This window comes from Taudactylus pleione, unplaced genomic scaffold, assembly GCF_031769625.1.
Source record: "Taudactylus pleione unplaced genomic scaffold, aTauple2 ptg000330l, whole genome shotgun sequence".
NCBI classification, from domain to species: domain Eukaryota; kingdom Metazoa; phylum Chordata; class Amphibia; order Anura; family Myobatrachidae; genus Taudactylus; species Taudactylus pleione.
In genome coordinates this window covers 1464072-1476288 of record NW_028284731.1, presented here as the reverse complement: position 1 = coordinate 1476288, position 12217 = coordinate 1464072, and the positions used below count along the sequence as shown (strand labels likewise).

General features: G+C 42.6%; 1 long non-coding RNA gene across 2 annotated transcripts in view; it reads right to left on the bottom strand.

Annotated features, from left to right (window-relative positions):
* Window positions 1-8369: 8369 nt before the first annotated feature.
* The window catches only part of LOC148509169 (uncharacterized), a 33630-nt gene continuing 29782 nt past the window's right edge, over window positions 8370-12217 (bottom strand). For both annotated transcript variants that reach the window (XR_015869484.1, XR_015869483.1), the window contains exons 3-4: window positions 11326-11423; window positions 8370-8552 (exon numbers count right to left, since the gene is read on the bottom strand). This is a non-coding gene — a long non-coding RNA (uncharacterized LOC148509169). The remainder of the gene's footprint in view (window positions 8553-11325; window positions 11424-12217) is intronic.

Below are 12217 nucleotides of genomic sequence, written 5' to 3'. Positions count from 1 at the left end.
ATGAAAAGATTTGTCATAGATCTCATGGATAGGGTATCCTTGACCACAATCAACCCTTTGAATTTATTCAAATTAACAACTACAATACATGAAATTTTTGAACTTTGACAAAGTCCTACTCAATTGAACTGCTCTGTCTCTAAACACCACTTCTCTCCTCCTTTAACAATATATTATTACATCTATTATTTGGACCTTGCAATAAATATTAAAGAGAACAGGAGAAATACCCACCTGAAGAGGAGGGATGTAGTTAGAAGGCAAGGAGATGCTGGGTATAAAATAAGAGGAAGCTACAAGTGAGAATGATAATAAACAGGAAAACTGACAGGCCCACACAGCGCCCCCTGCCCTGCGGTGCCCTGTGCCATGGCACTGGTCGCGCTACCCTAGTTATGGCCCTGAGGAAGCCGTCTGATGGAATCCCGGCGTCAAAATCCTGACGTAATACTAAAGATAGGCGTCTAAATTCTAACTCCTATCTTTAGCCCGACGAAGGAATCCCGACAGACAACTTCCCGAACAAAGGTACGTCATGACGTCTCTCCCATCATGCAGAGTGGGCCGGCCTGGGCGGATGCCGGACAGAGGAGCAGATGCCGGAGCGTGGATTAAGGTAAGTGGAGGAGTTTTTTTTCTGCGTGCGTGTGTGTGCCTGACCTGGGGGCACTGCTGGGGGGGGGGCTACTACTACGTGCACTGATGGGGGGGAAACTACTACTAAGGGCACTGCTGGGGGGGACTACTACTGCTAAGGGCACTGCTGGGTGGGACTACTACTAATGGCCCTGCTGGGGGGGGGGCTACTACTAAGGGCACTGCTGTGGACTACTACTAAGGGCACTGCTGGGGGGGACTACTACTAAGGGCACTGCTGGGGGTACTACTGGGGGCGCTGCTGGTGGGACCAGTACTGGGGGACACTGCATAGAGGGGGATTACTACTAAGGGCACTGCTGGGGGTTCTACTAGGGGCACTGCTGGGGGTACTACTAGGGGCACTGCACACTGGTGGGACCACTACTGGCGGACACTGCATAGAGGGGGATTACTACTAGGGGTACTGCAGGGACACACACCCTTTTCACTTTATTTTAGTAAAAATAATGTTAAGAAATAGAACCCATAGTGTGTTGACGCATCTGAAAATGAGTCTATTGCTGGGTACACACTGACAGATATATTGGCCGATCAATTAATTGGGCTGATATATTGCGTGTGCGTCGGCCAGTGTGTACCAGCGATATGCCTGTGAATGACGTTGTTCACAGACATATAGGACCTCATTCAGAGTCGGTCGAAGTGGCCGCTCGGTCGTACAGGAAAAGGGGCCGGATATGCAAATGATTCCCTCGCAAGTTGAGTCCCTAAGTTCGGATCGGTAGCTGGCTGACCAAGGGGAGGAAGATAAAAAAAATACGCCCCGTTCTCGTACGCATTACACGTCATCTCCGGGCATATAAGGATTAATCGAGACCATCGGGAACCATCGGAACTGGTCGTAGAGCTTAAGGTTGACCATACCCTCTCTTAAGCTCTACGATCATGTCAGTGTAAAAACCTCCCATGTCACATGTGCCATGACGCTATTTTGTTAATTATGCACTCCCATAAACCATATGCACTCCCATAAAACGCCATTCGCATAATTAGGCACGCCTGCGTTCGGATCTCCACTCCCCCATTTTCAAGCACCTTCCCCTGTTACAACCCACAAACGCCTCAATACAGTATGTCACTCAAACTCCTGACCTGGCTGTGTTCAAGGAGAGAGAAATTTCTGATCATAGCGGCTAGTTTGCGCACGCGCATTGCGAACTTTACGCATGCGCAGTATAGCGAACATCGGTGGCGTACGACCGTGCGGCCGCTTCGACCGACTCTGAATGAGGTCCATAGTGTCGGCTGTGCTGTACAGCTGATGGCAGATATATTTGCTCAGCGTGCTGTGTGTACTGGCGGTCAGTAGGCCATCCGTACACTTGCTGCAGAGACCACAGGGAGGGGTTCATAAAGCGGCCAGTGGGACCAGTGGCTAGATGACAGATGATGGTTGTTCAGTGTGTATGAACAACCATCATCTGCAGATATACCGTATATACTCGAGTATAAGTCGACCCGAATATAAGCCGAGGTACCTACTTTTACCACAAAAAACTGTGAAAACTTATTGACTCGAGTATAAGCCTAGAGTGGGATATGCAGTAGCTACTGGTAGTAATCCTCCCCTGGTACTGCCCCCAGTAGTAATATTCCCCCTCTGGTAGTGCCCCCAGTAGTAATACCCCCCCTGGTAGTGCCCCCAGTAGTAATGCCCCCCCTGGTAGTGCCCCCAGTAGCAATATCCCCCCCTGGTAGTGCCCCCAGTAGCAATATCCCCCCTGGTACTGCCCCAGTAGTAATCCCCCCCTGGTACTGCCCCCAGTAGTAATATTCCCCCTCTGGTAGTGCCCCCAGTAACAATATCCGCCCCTGGTAGTGCCCTCAGTATTAATCCCCTCCTGGTAGTGCTCCCAGTAGTAATCCCCCCTGGTACTGCCCCCAGTAGTAGCCACCCCAGTAGAGAGAGATGTAATTAAAAGTAAAAAAACACTTACCTGAAACCCTGCTCCTGGTCCCGTCGCTGCTACTGGCTCCTTCGGCCACTTTGCATTATGGGAGAGACGTCGTCATGACGACGTCTCTCCCACTACCCACTGCGGGAGCCAGAAGATGGCTCCCGCAGTGGGAGCAGCAGCAGCCGATGAGAGTCTGACAGACTCTCATTGGCTGCTGATTACAACAAACACACAGCTGCCGGCACCGGCTGCTGTGTGTTTGGCACTGTGTAGTGCTGACTGAACTCCGTCCGGTCAGCGCTACACACGCGGTGCAGCTGTGTCACAGAGACACAGTCTGCACCGCGGCCCGCATGTTACGCTACTCAGCTGTGTACCATGCAGGCATGACCCGAGTATAAGCCGAGGGGGGGCTTTTTCAGCGCAAAAAATGTGCTGAAAAACTCGGCTTATACTCGAGTATATACGGTACTATATATTTTAGGTGTGTACCCAGCTTATCTCAGCTGTGTACCATGCGGGCATGACTCGAGTATAAGCCGAGGGGGGGCTTTTTCAGCGCAAAAAATGTGCTGAAAAACTCGGCTTATACTCGAGTATATACGGTACTATATATTTTAGGTGTGTACCCAGCTTATCTCAGCAAGAGCAGCATATGTGCTTGGGTTATGCCAGGAGTAACAAAAGCCTTGTTGACATCGTTACTAGTTACTGTTAAAGTTACATTACCCAATTTGTACACAATATAATATTGTAATGAAGTGTCAGAGCCGTAACTAGACTTTTTGGTGCCCTGTGCCAGAAAGAGCATTGGCGCCCCCCTCATTTTTCAAAGGGACATAATGCACCCAAAAAAGGGCCATGGTTTCATGGGGAAGGGCCAGGTAAGAGATAGGGGAGGCCAGGAGATGCTGGTGATGAAATAAGAGGAAAATACAAGCAAGAATGATAAACAGACATTTGACAGGCCCAAACAGCGCCCCCTGACCTGTGGTGCCCTGTGCGATGGCACCGGCCGCACTACCATAGCTACGACCCTGTGAAGTGTCATTTATTAGACCCTTTCTCACCCAGGATGCCACTAAAACCCTCATACACTCATTGGTCATCTCCAGATTGGACTACTGTAACCTTCTCCTATCTGGCCTCCCCAAATTCCTTCTCTCCCCTCTCCAGTCTGTCCTCAATGCTGCTGCTCGGCTCATCTTCCTCTCAAAATGCTCTGCATCTGCCTCCCCTCTCCTACAAGCCCTCCACTGGCTCCCCTTCCCCTTTAGAACCCAATTTAAGGTTCTCACACTCACTTACAAAGCCCTCAGCCATTCCTCTCCCATTTACATCTCTGATCTCATCTCCCTTCACTCTCCTGTCCGCCCTCTTCATTCAACAAATGCATGCCGCCTCTCATGCCAATTGATTACTTCCTCCCACTCCCGCCTCCAAGATTTTGCCCGCGCTGCTCCCCATCTTTGGAACTCTCTCCCGCTTCCCATCAGACTCTCCACCTCTCTACAATCCTTCAAACGGGCTCTCAAGACCCACTATTTCATCAAAGCCTTCCAGCTCTCATCTTAACTTGCTGCTACATACTCCTTCCTCCCTGCCTACCCCATCTGTTTCACCCCTGTTTGTCTGTCCCTCCCCCTTAGAATGTAAGCTCCTATGAGCAGGGCCCTCTACCCTCTAGTGCATCTCCTTACTATACCTTCATCTACTTCTTACTCTCTACCAGGGCACCTAACACTTGATTGCTTTGCATTGTTGCTTATCTGGGTGTTATGGTCGTGAATGTAACAATGTATATTATCCATGTCCTTTAATGTATTGTATTGTACTGTACTGTACTGTAAGTCACTGTAAATCAATCTATTTGTTTATGTACTTTGTAAGGCGCTGCGGAACACTTGTGGCGCCATATAAATAAACGATAATAATAATAATAATAATAATAATAATAATATACATAACATAGAATAGTGTATTGACAATGTTATTAATTAACATGGAAGTCACATTTACCATGTAAAATGCAATCTATACACACTGTAATAATTTCAGAAGGTCTGTCCCATCTTTACAAAGCACGCTCAGTGGAAGCCTGGGCGAGTGCCCCAAAGTCTCCCACTGCGAGAGAGACTGGACAGACTACAGCCGGTTATCATAGAGGAGGAGGACCTGCCACCTGAATGCGGTATGTATGGGAGCGAGAGCAGGTTATGGACAAACCACAGGAATCAGAGCTGTTGTTTGATGGAGGCCTGGATAGAACAGTTGGGATGGAGCCATGACAGGCATGAACAGCAGTGGAGGGGACAGGGCTGGACAGGGTGGAGGGTAGGACGAGGCAGAGGGGGGATATACTAGTTAAATAATTATATAAATACACAACCAAAGTATCAACTTCAATTAAATACAAATATCTATTCTCTTATCGTATAAAGATCAAATGAGACTGTTCTTAACTGCAGTGGTCTGAATGCAAATATGTACTATGTAATGTGTATAGATGTACCCTGACTTCTTAACATATTAATATTTAGTTTGGCTAAAATATTATATCAGTGGGAGGAGGCCAGATGCAGTCAGTCAATGAGAATTGGTGCTGATTGTAATCAACATCAGTGCATTTATGCACTACAGAAGTACCTCCTGACACGCGCATATGGTCTGTGTCCATGTCTGCATTAACATAAACATGCCCTTACTGTACTCTGTCTATGCTTGTCCATTCACCTCTCTAAGCACAAGGAGTAGTAAGTGTGAGTTGTGAATCAGTCTGTATTGACACAGGCGTAAGACTTTTTTGAGTGAATGCACTGTACACAAATGCACTTCTTATAGAGATGATTGGGTCTGTTATTGGCTCAGATCTTACCTCCAAGTTCCGATCTCAGAACGAGACAAAACGTCATCTCTGTCAGTGAAAGATGACTTCTTGCCTCATTATCGGATCAGAACTTGGCAGGGAGATGCGAGCAAAAATCGGACCGCTTATCCCTAGTTTTTTACACCTCAACCAATATGAAACATATGTCCAACTCACCATGAGCATGTATGTGTTCTCTTCCAGCACACAGAGTGACCACGTATAGTGGAATGTCACATGATAGCTGTGCTTTGTTTGAAATTGTACGTGTTCAAATCATTATATTAAATTAAAGCTTTGCAAAGTTCGGAACAAAAGAATGACATTTATTCTTATTGTGTTTGTCTATATTATGCAAATGTATTGTCTGTTTTTCAATATGTTGGTTACTGATTGGTTAATTCCATTTGATCTAATATGATCTCATTATATTAAATTCCATGTGATTTTTTGTGATTATATTATACTAAATGATAATAGTTATTAATATACTGTTTTGAGAGATTCAGCTAATAGTTTTGTTTTTTCATATATGTGCAATTTATAATTCACAATCAACTCTGTAAATCCATGTTCAATCACGATGGTACTTTTATTGTTCAATGCTTTGAATGACAATAAAAAACATTTTCTGGAAAAAAAATAAATTAAAGCTTTGGTAAGTTTACTATGAAATGGACAACCAAGCTCCTAAATATCAGTACTAAGGTAAAGGTGCTTTTAGAAACTAAGAGCCGTATTCAATTTGAGCGGACCCGCGATACTTTTCCGCCTCCCGGACTTGTCGCCTACTTTGCCTGTTTTGCAGGTGGAAAAGTATCGCGCTCGTCCCTGCGTATCCCCGTATTCAATTTGAAAGTACACGAAAATGGGACCTGGGGAAACTGAAACAAGCGGAAAGTCCTGTCAGATTTGGGGAAATCAGCCTGGCACCCCCCAAACGATGCTCTGACATGGGGGTTCACTATGGTTACCCCCGATTTGGCTTGCTGAAGGTATTTGGTGTTTTTAAACGGCCTCAATAGCTGCTAAATAGCGTTTTTGTATAAATGGTGAAGAATAGTATTCAGGATTTTTTTTTTTTGCAGAAAATAACTTATCCCAGCAAATTTGGGGTACTTGAAAATGGGGGCCAGCATATATTTTAAAGTTGCTAAAGTTAAGTTTAAAAAATCATGAAAAATCCACCTGCCGCAAGCATCTACAATGCATAAGCCACCTGGGTCATACTTGGGGAACCCCCCAGAGTCTAGTTCGCTAGTTTTTAACTTTGTCCACCAACTTTTTTTTTCTTTCGCCCCCCAAAATGAAAGTGATTTATTTGGGTGTTCTCCAGTGTTTTTTTTTTAAACACCGTTTACCTTTATGGGACTGTCTGAAGGCTGCACAGGGGTTCCCGCAACATTGCACCCCAATTCTGCACTTTTTTCCGCCTATTACATTGCATTGACTTTCCACCTATGCCACCTAGTCTTTCAAATTGAATACGGCGATACTTTTCCGCCTGGCGAAATTACATCATCGGCGAAACTTTTTCGCCGATTCCAGCTTTTCGCTACAAATTGAATACGGGCCATAGATGGTAATTTCCACCACAAGTGCATGGAATGTTCACATGTTCAGCTTGCAAAACTGTTTGGGAAAGAAATGATAAGAGACAGAGGTATATTTATTAATGTATGTGGCCAGCCCATGATAATAAGAATTCCATATCGCTGCAATTCGGGGAGCCTGTCCCGGCGATCAGAAACAGCACATAATGATCACACCCACGATCACTTTACTTTCTATTTTAGCCAGCTGCTCATGCGCTGATGTAGGTCAGTTCATGTGTGAGTGAGCCAATAGGCTACAATGGGCTAACGCCATCTGAAGATGGCGTTAGCTGCTGGGGCCAAACTTTCATAGCTTGGTAAATCTGACAGATTCAGAGCTCCCATAAAAACCTATGGGCGCTGCGGCTGCTGTTGGAAATGGAGGAACTGTGGCATATATATATATATATATATATATATATATATATATATGGAGATATCTGCTGCAGTCCCTCCATGGTACATTGGAGTAATACCTAATATTTGAAGGTACCCCCCAAAAATGGGTGCTTTCGGGGAATATCCCGCAAATATTATTTGATTAATAGGCACCAAAATTTTGTATGTTGTAGATACCCAATCTAGTGTATGATATCTGCTAAAACAGGTGCATTGCAATAGAAATCCACATACCTGTGCCAGTCTTATTATCAAGAATCACTAATAACCTGGTCCCTCTACCTTAGAACAAGATTTCTTGCATCAAATGAATTTCCTCAGCAATACTAAGCATATTTCTAATGGTCATTTCACACTAGAGATGGGCACTGAAAACAAAATGTTGCAACTTTTCTGTGGAGCTATAAAAACAGTATATAAGCAGGATTGTTATTATCCAAAAATGCCATACTAACCTGGCATGAACATAAGCTACAGTATTGATCGAAACGCAAAATTGGTGCCACAAGTTTGTCTCTCATGCTCACTTTTTACCAGCTTGTGAACATAATTTAGGGTAAAATAATTGTTCTAGTCCAGGCAGTGTAAATTAGCTTCGATGAGCTTAACATCCCTGTTATCTAATGTATATCTTCCTGTGATTTTAGGATTTAGATCCAGGAACAGAAATGGCTTACAAACACACCACACCTCAGTCTGCCTGGTAACTGCTCTCTCACCCTCCTGCTAATTAGCCTGATCCTTTACACGCTGTAAAATCCATACAACACCCAACGAGTCTCCCTCTGGCTGTCACCGACCGGGACTGAATACCTTGTAAAAGCTGAACACACATGCCCTGGTTTGAAGCACATGCGTGACACAGGTACACACAGACAGGGCTGGTTAATGTAAGTTCTTTACTCCCCGTGATACCAACAAAAAGCCTCCATAAAACTCATTTTTACAAGGTGGTGGGATGGAGTCTGTGAATACAGAATAAAAAAAAAAAGTGAATAAAAAAAAAATAACCTCTTTCTTCATTTTGAATTTTATTGTTCTTTTCTCATTTCCATCACCCCACACCCAAATGGTCCTGCCATAAAGTGTCTTATTGGTGGGATTGCACAAGGCGCTGTGTGGTCCAGGGCAGTTCTGTGGAGGAGACATTAGAGTAATTTATCTAGGTCGTTAGGCTGAATAACTGAGGGAAACCAGGAAAAAAGTACCCGACAATCATGTCCCCATTAACAATTTTTTTTTCATTTAAAGGTTCAGGGTTTAACATATGTAATGTAACCCCATTTATTTTGGAGGAAACAGAAAATCTTTCTTCCAGTGGGCACATAAAACTGTGACCAAATCTATTAGGTGCTTACATTACAAAATCCATTTAAAAGCTGGGTGAGATCATTAGAGACAATGTGGTGGCTAGGCTAGAGATGAGCAAAGTTATAAGGAAATTTGGGTAAAGTCCCTGCAAAACAATCTCCAAATTCTGTTTTGGCTTTGCTAGTCCACAGAATACTATTTATCACAGTATTTATATTGTGATGTTTTGCATCATTTACAGTCTATGAATAGAGCCGAGGCGATGAGGGCCAGTTCTATGGTGACCGAATTCTGTAAGCATGTGTGGAATTTCACAGCCAAATGAAGAATGAGGAAATTATAGCACTGAACAATTCTGAAAGTGAAATTATGAAATTTTGATAGTGAAGTTATGAAAGTGAAAAAAAAAACTAACCAACTATCCAAGCAGGTATATAGAAATTCTGCAACATAGTATTGCTAACCACATTCTAATTTAACCCCGGCTTAAGTATATAAGTATATATATATATATATATATATATATATATATATATGGGATGTGCAGGCTCGGAAAGGTGCTTTTGTCCAGGAATGATGATGTTTGTCCATGCAAGATGACGTTTTGCCTCATTCTGAGTTCCGTTTTATTGGGGGGAAAAATCCGAACTCAGCGTGCAAACTCGAACCTATCCGAGCCTGCACATTCCATATATATATATAATTATAAAAGTAGAAAAAAAGGGGGGGTAGCACTCACCAGTCTTCTTAAAAACATCTCTTTATTATATCTCAGTAAAAATGTTTACAACATTTCAAAATCCGACGTTTTGAAATGTTGTAAACATTTTTACTGAGATATAATAAAGAGATGTTTTTAAGAAGACTGGTGAGTGCTACCCCCCCCCCTTTTTTTCTACTTTTGCATGAAGAGGATTATTGTGATCCCATATGGGTGTGTCACCCCAGCAATTTATTATTGAAGACGAGAGTGTGGACCTTTTTGGATTTTATATATATATATATATATATATATATATATGCGCTAACCTACACTTACTGCTGACAGCCAGTATCCTGGATTTTATATATATATATATTTATATTTATATAAAATCCACCGATACTGGCTGTCAGTGGTAAGTGTAGGCCAGCGCAGAAAGCCTCTGTACATGTGTGAGCTGGCTTTGCCGGTTCACTAATGCACTGTGGAACTGGAGACCTGATTTGTTTAAAAATAAAAAAAATTTTTCTTAATCCCCGAAGCTGCTATCACCATCCTGAGATGGGTATAGTGATTGGAGGACAGTGAAATTACTTGTACCGCCACTGTCCTTGCTAAATAAGCAGTCTTCACCAGAGAGCGCACCAGCGATGACTGCCATCGGCAGTAGTCTTTAATTAATAGGAAGAAAATCTGTTTCTCTTCTTAATAAATATGTCCCTTTCTACTGCTTTATAACACCATGGAATAAGAGATGCACTGTACACTGTTTTACAATATCATATACTAAGTGATGCACTGTATTATTATGCACTGAAGAGCGGGGGGAGAAATATAAATTTTGGAATCGAAAAATTCTAGTTACTCATTTGGGCATATGCAATTTAGTGTGATGCTAAGTAATGGGTGTGGTATACTAGATCAACATGAGAATGTCAGCATGGTGAAAATGTTGACATGCTTAGCATGTCCACATTGACTGGGTCCACATTCTCCATGTTGACACTGGTGAAATGTCAATATAATAGAATATTCACAAAGCGTTCCTGTTCCTGATGGTCTGGCGGTATCTTACCTGGTCCCGACGGCTGCTGGACCCAGCAGTCACATGATGAGCAGTTTCGGCAGAGTCATCTGATGTGCCAGCGTTCGGGAGTGTACAGTCCCCATTTCCCTAATCCTAATCCGTACCCCTAGTGCCTAACCCTAACTCTCCCATCCCATAGCCTAACCCGAATGTGGACATTCTGAGTGTCGAGATGTTGTCTGTTGACATTTCAACATATTGTGGTGTCGACATTGAGTATGCTGACTTTATGACGGCATCTCCTAAGTAATATGTCACCATCCCATACAATGGTGTTTTTATTGTTAATGTAAAATCAGATCCCATACTCTTGGAATGATTCAATTATAAAATTTACCAATCTTGTGGGACTACAATGATTCCAAATGATGGAAAAACGTGTATATGTTCTGTCATAGCAGGAACATTTAGTTGAAAGAATTTAACAATACTTGTGTAACAAATGTCTGATCCCACATACACAGGAATGGCTTATGCTGGCCATATACTGTCAGATAAAATGTCTGTCAGACCGACAGACAGACATTTTATCTGACAGCCTGACATACATCAGATATCGTGGCCATACACTATAACATATGCCACAGAGTATGGCCCATGATATCTGCTTTCCTCCTCCGGGGAGGAAACATTTCTCCATACACTATTATATATTGGCCATACACTATTATAGTTATGATTATAATTGTATAATGCATTACACTATTCCTAAAACCTGTAAAGCAGCACAACTACAGTATACATTTGGGGGAAAAAAATCCACCTGCCTTAATTTCCCTGTAAAAACAGTAGATAATGTTTCTTACCTTTTTAGAGTATAGAACTAACAGTTCATGTCAGGTGGGATGGCAGCACACTGGCCCCACATGTCAAGGGGTTAATCGATGCAGAGAGACTCCACAGGCTGAAGAAACAAAGAATACAGCCCTGTAAAAAGAGCTAATTAAAGCTTTAAAACATGCCTTTACAAGTTGCTTTTATAGTGTCACTGGTCCTTTATTGCTTTTTTTTAGATTAGCTGAATGGAAAAGAGGAGCCTGTAATTTAAGAAGGCTTAAAAAGCATAGATACTGTAGGTAGGTGCCTCTGCAACAAAACACTAAACTTTCAGGAACTTAGTCAGTTGCCTGATGTTTAGTCCTATTAGCGATACATTTCTAGAGCAAATATTATGCCAATCTAATTAACCTGACGTAAACATTTCAGCATACCTTATTGTCATGGTATGCAAAACATAAACAGCTAATAAATGATTTCAGAATTTATATAGCAATATACCTTTATAATAGAAAAAGTAATTATTTATCCATTAATTCTTTACCCAACTACAAGAACCAAAGGTTCTCCATGGAAGAGGTGTCACAGTTCAGGAGAAGACAAACCTGCCAGCACTGCAACACGTCTTGCCCCAGAAATGAGTGGAGAGGGTATATTCAGATGGTGATATGCCTTTTTTTTCTTTAAAGTTTAGTCAGTGAAATGACAGATCTGTGGAACACTGCTCGTTGGATTTTAACTCAACGTTGTCACAGTCCTTGCAGGACAAATAAGTAAAATTGCCACATATTATACAGGCAGTCACAATATCTCCTCACTCTCACAATACATTTTAGACATCAATGAGCCAATGAGGGTAATCCAAGCAGTTTTTTAGACAAAGAATAACAAGCTTTATTTAACGAAATGAGTGTTTCTAAT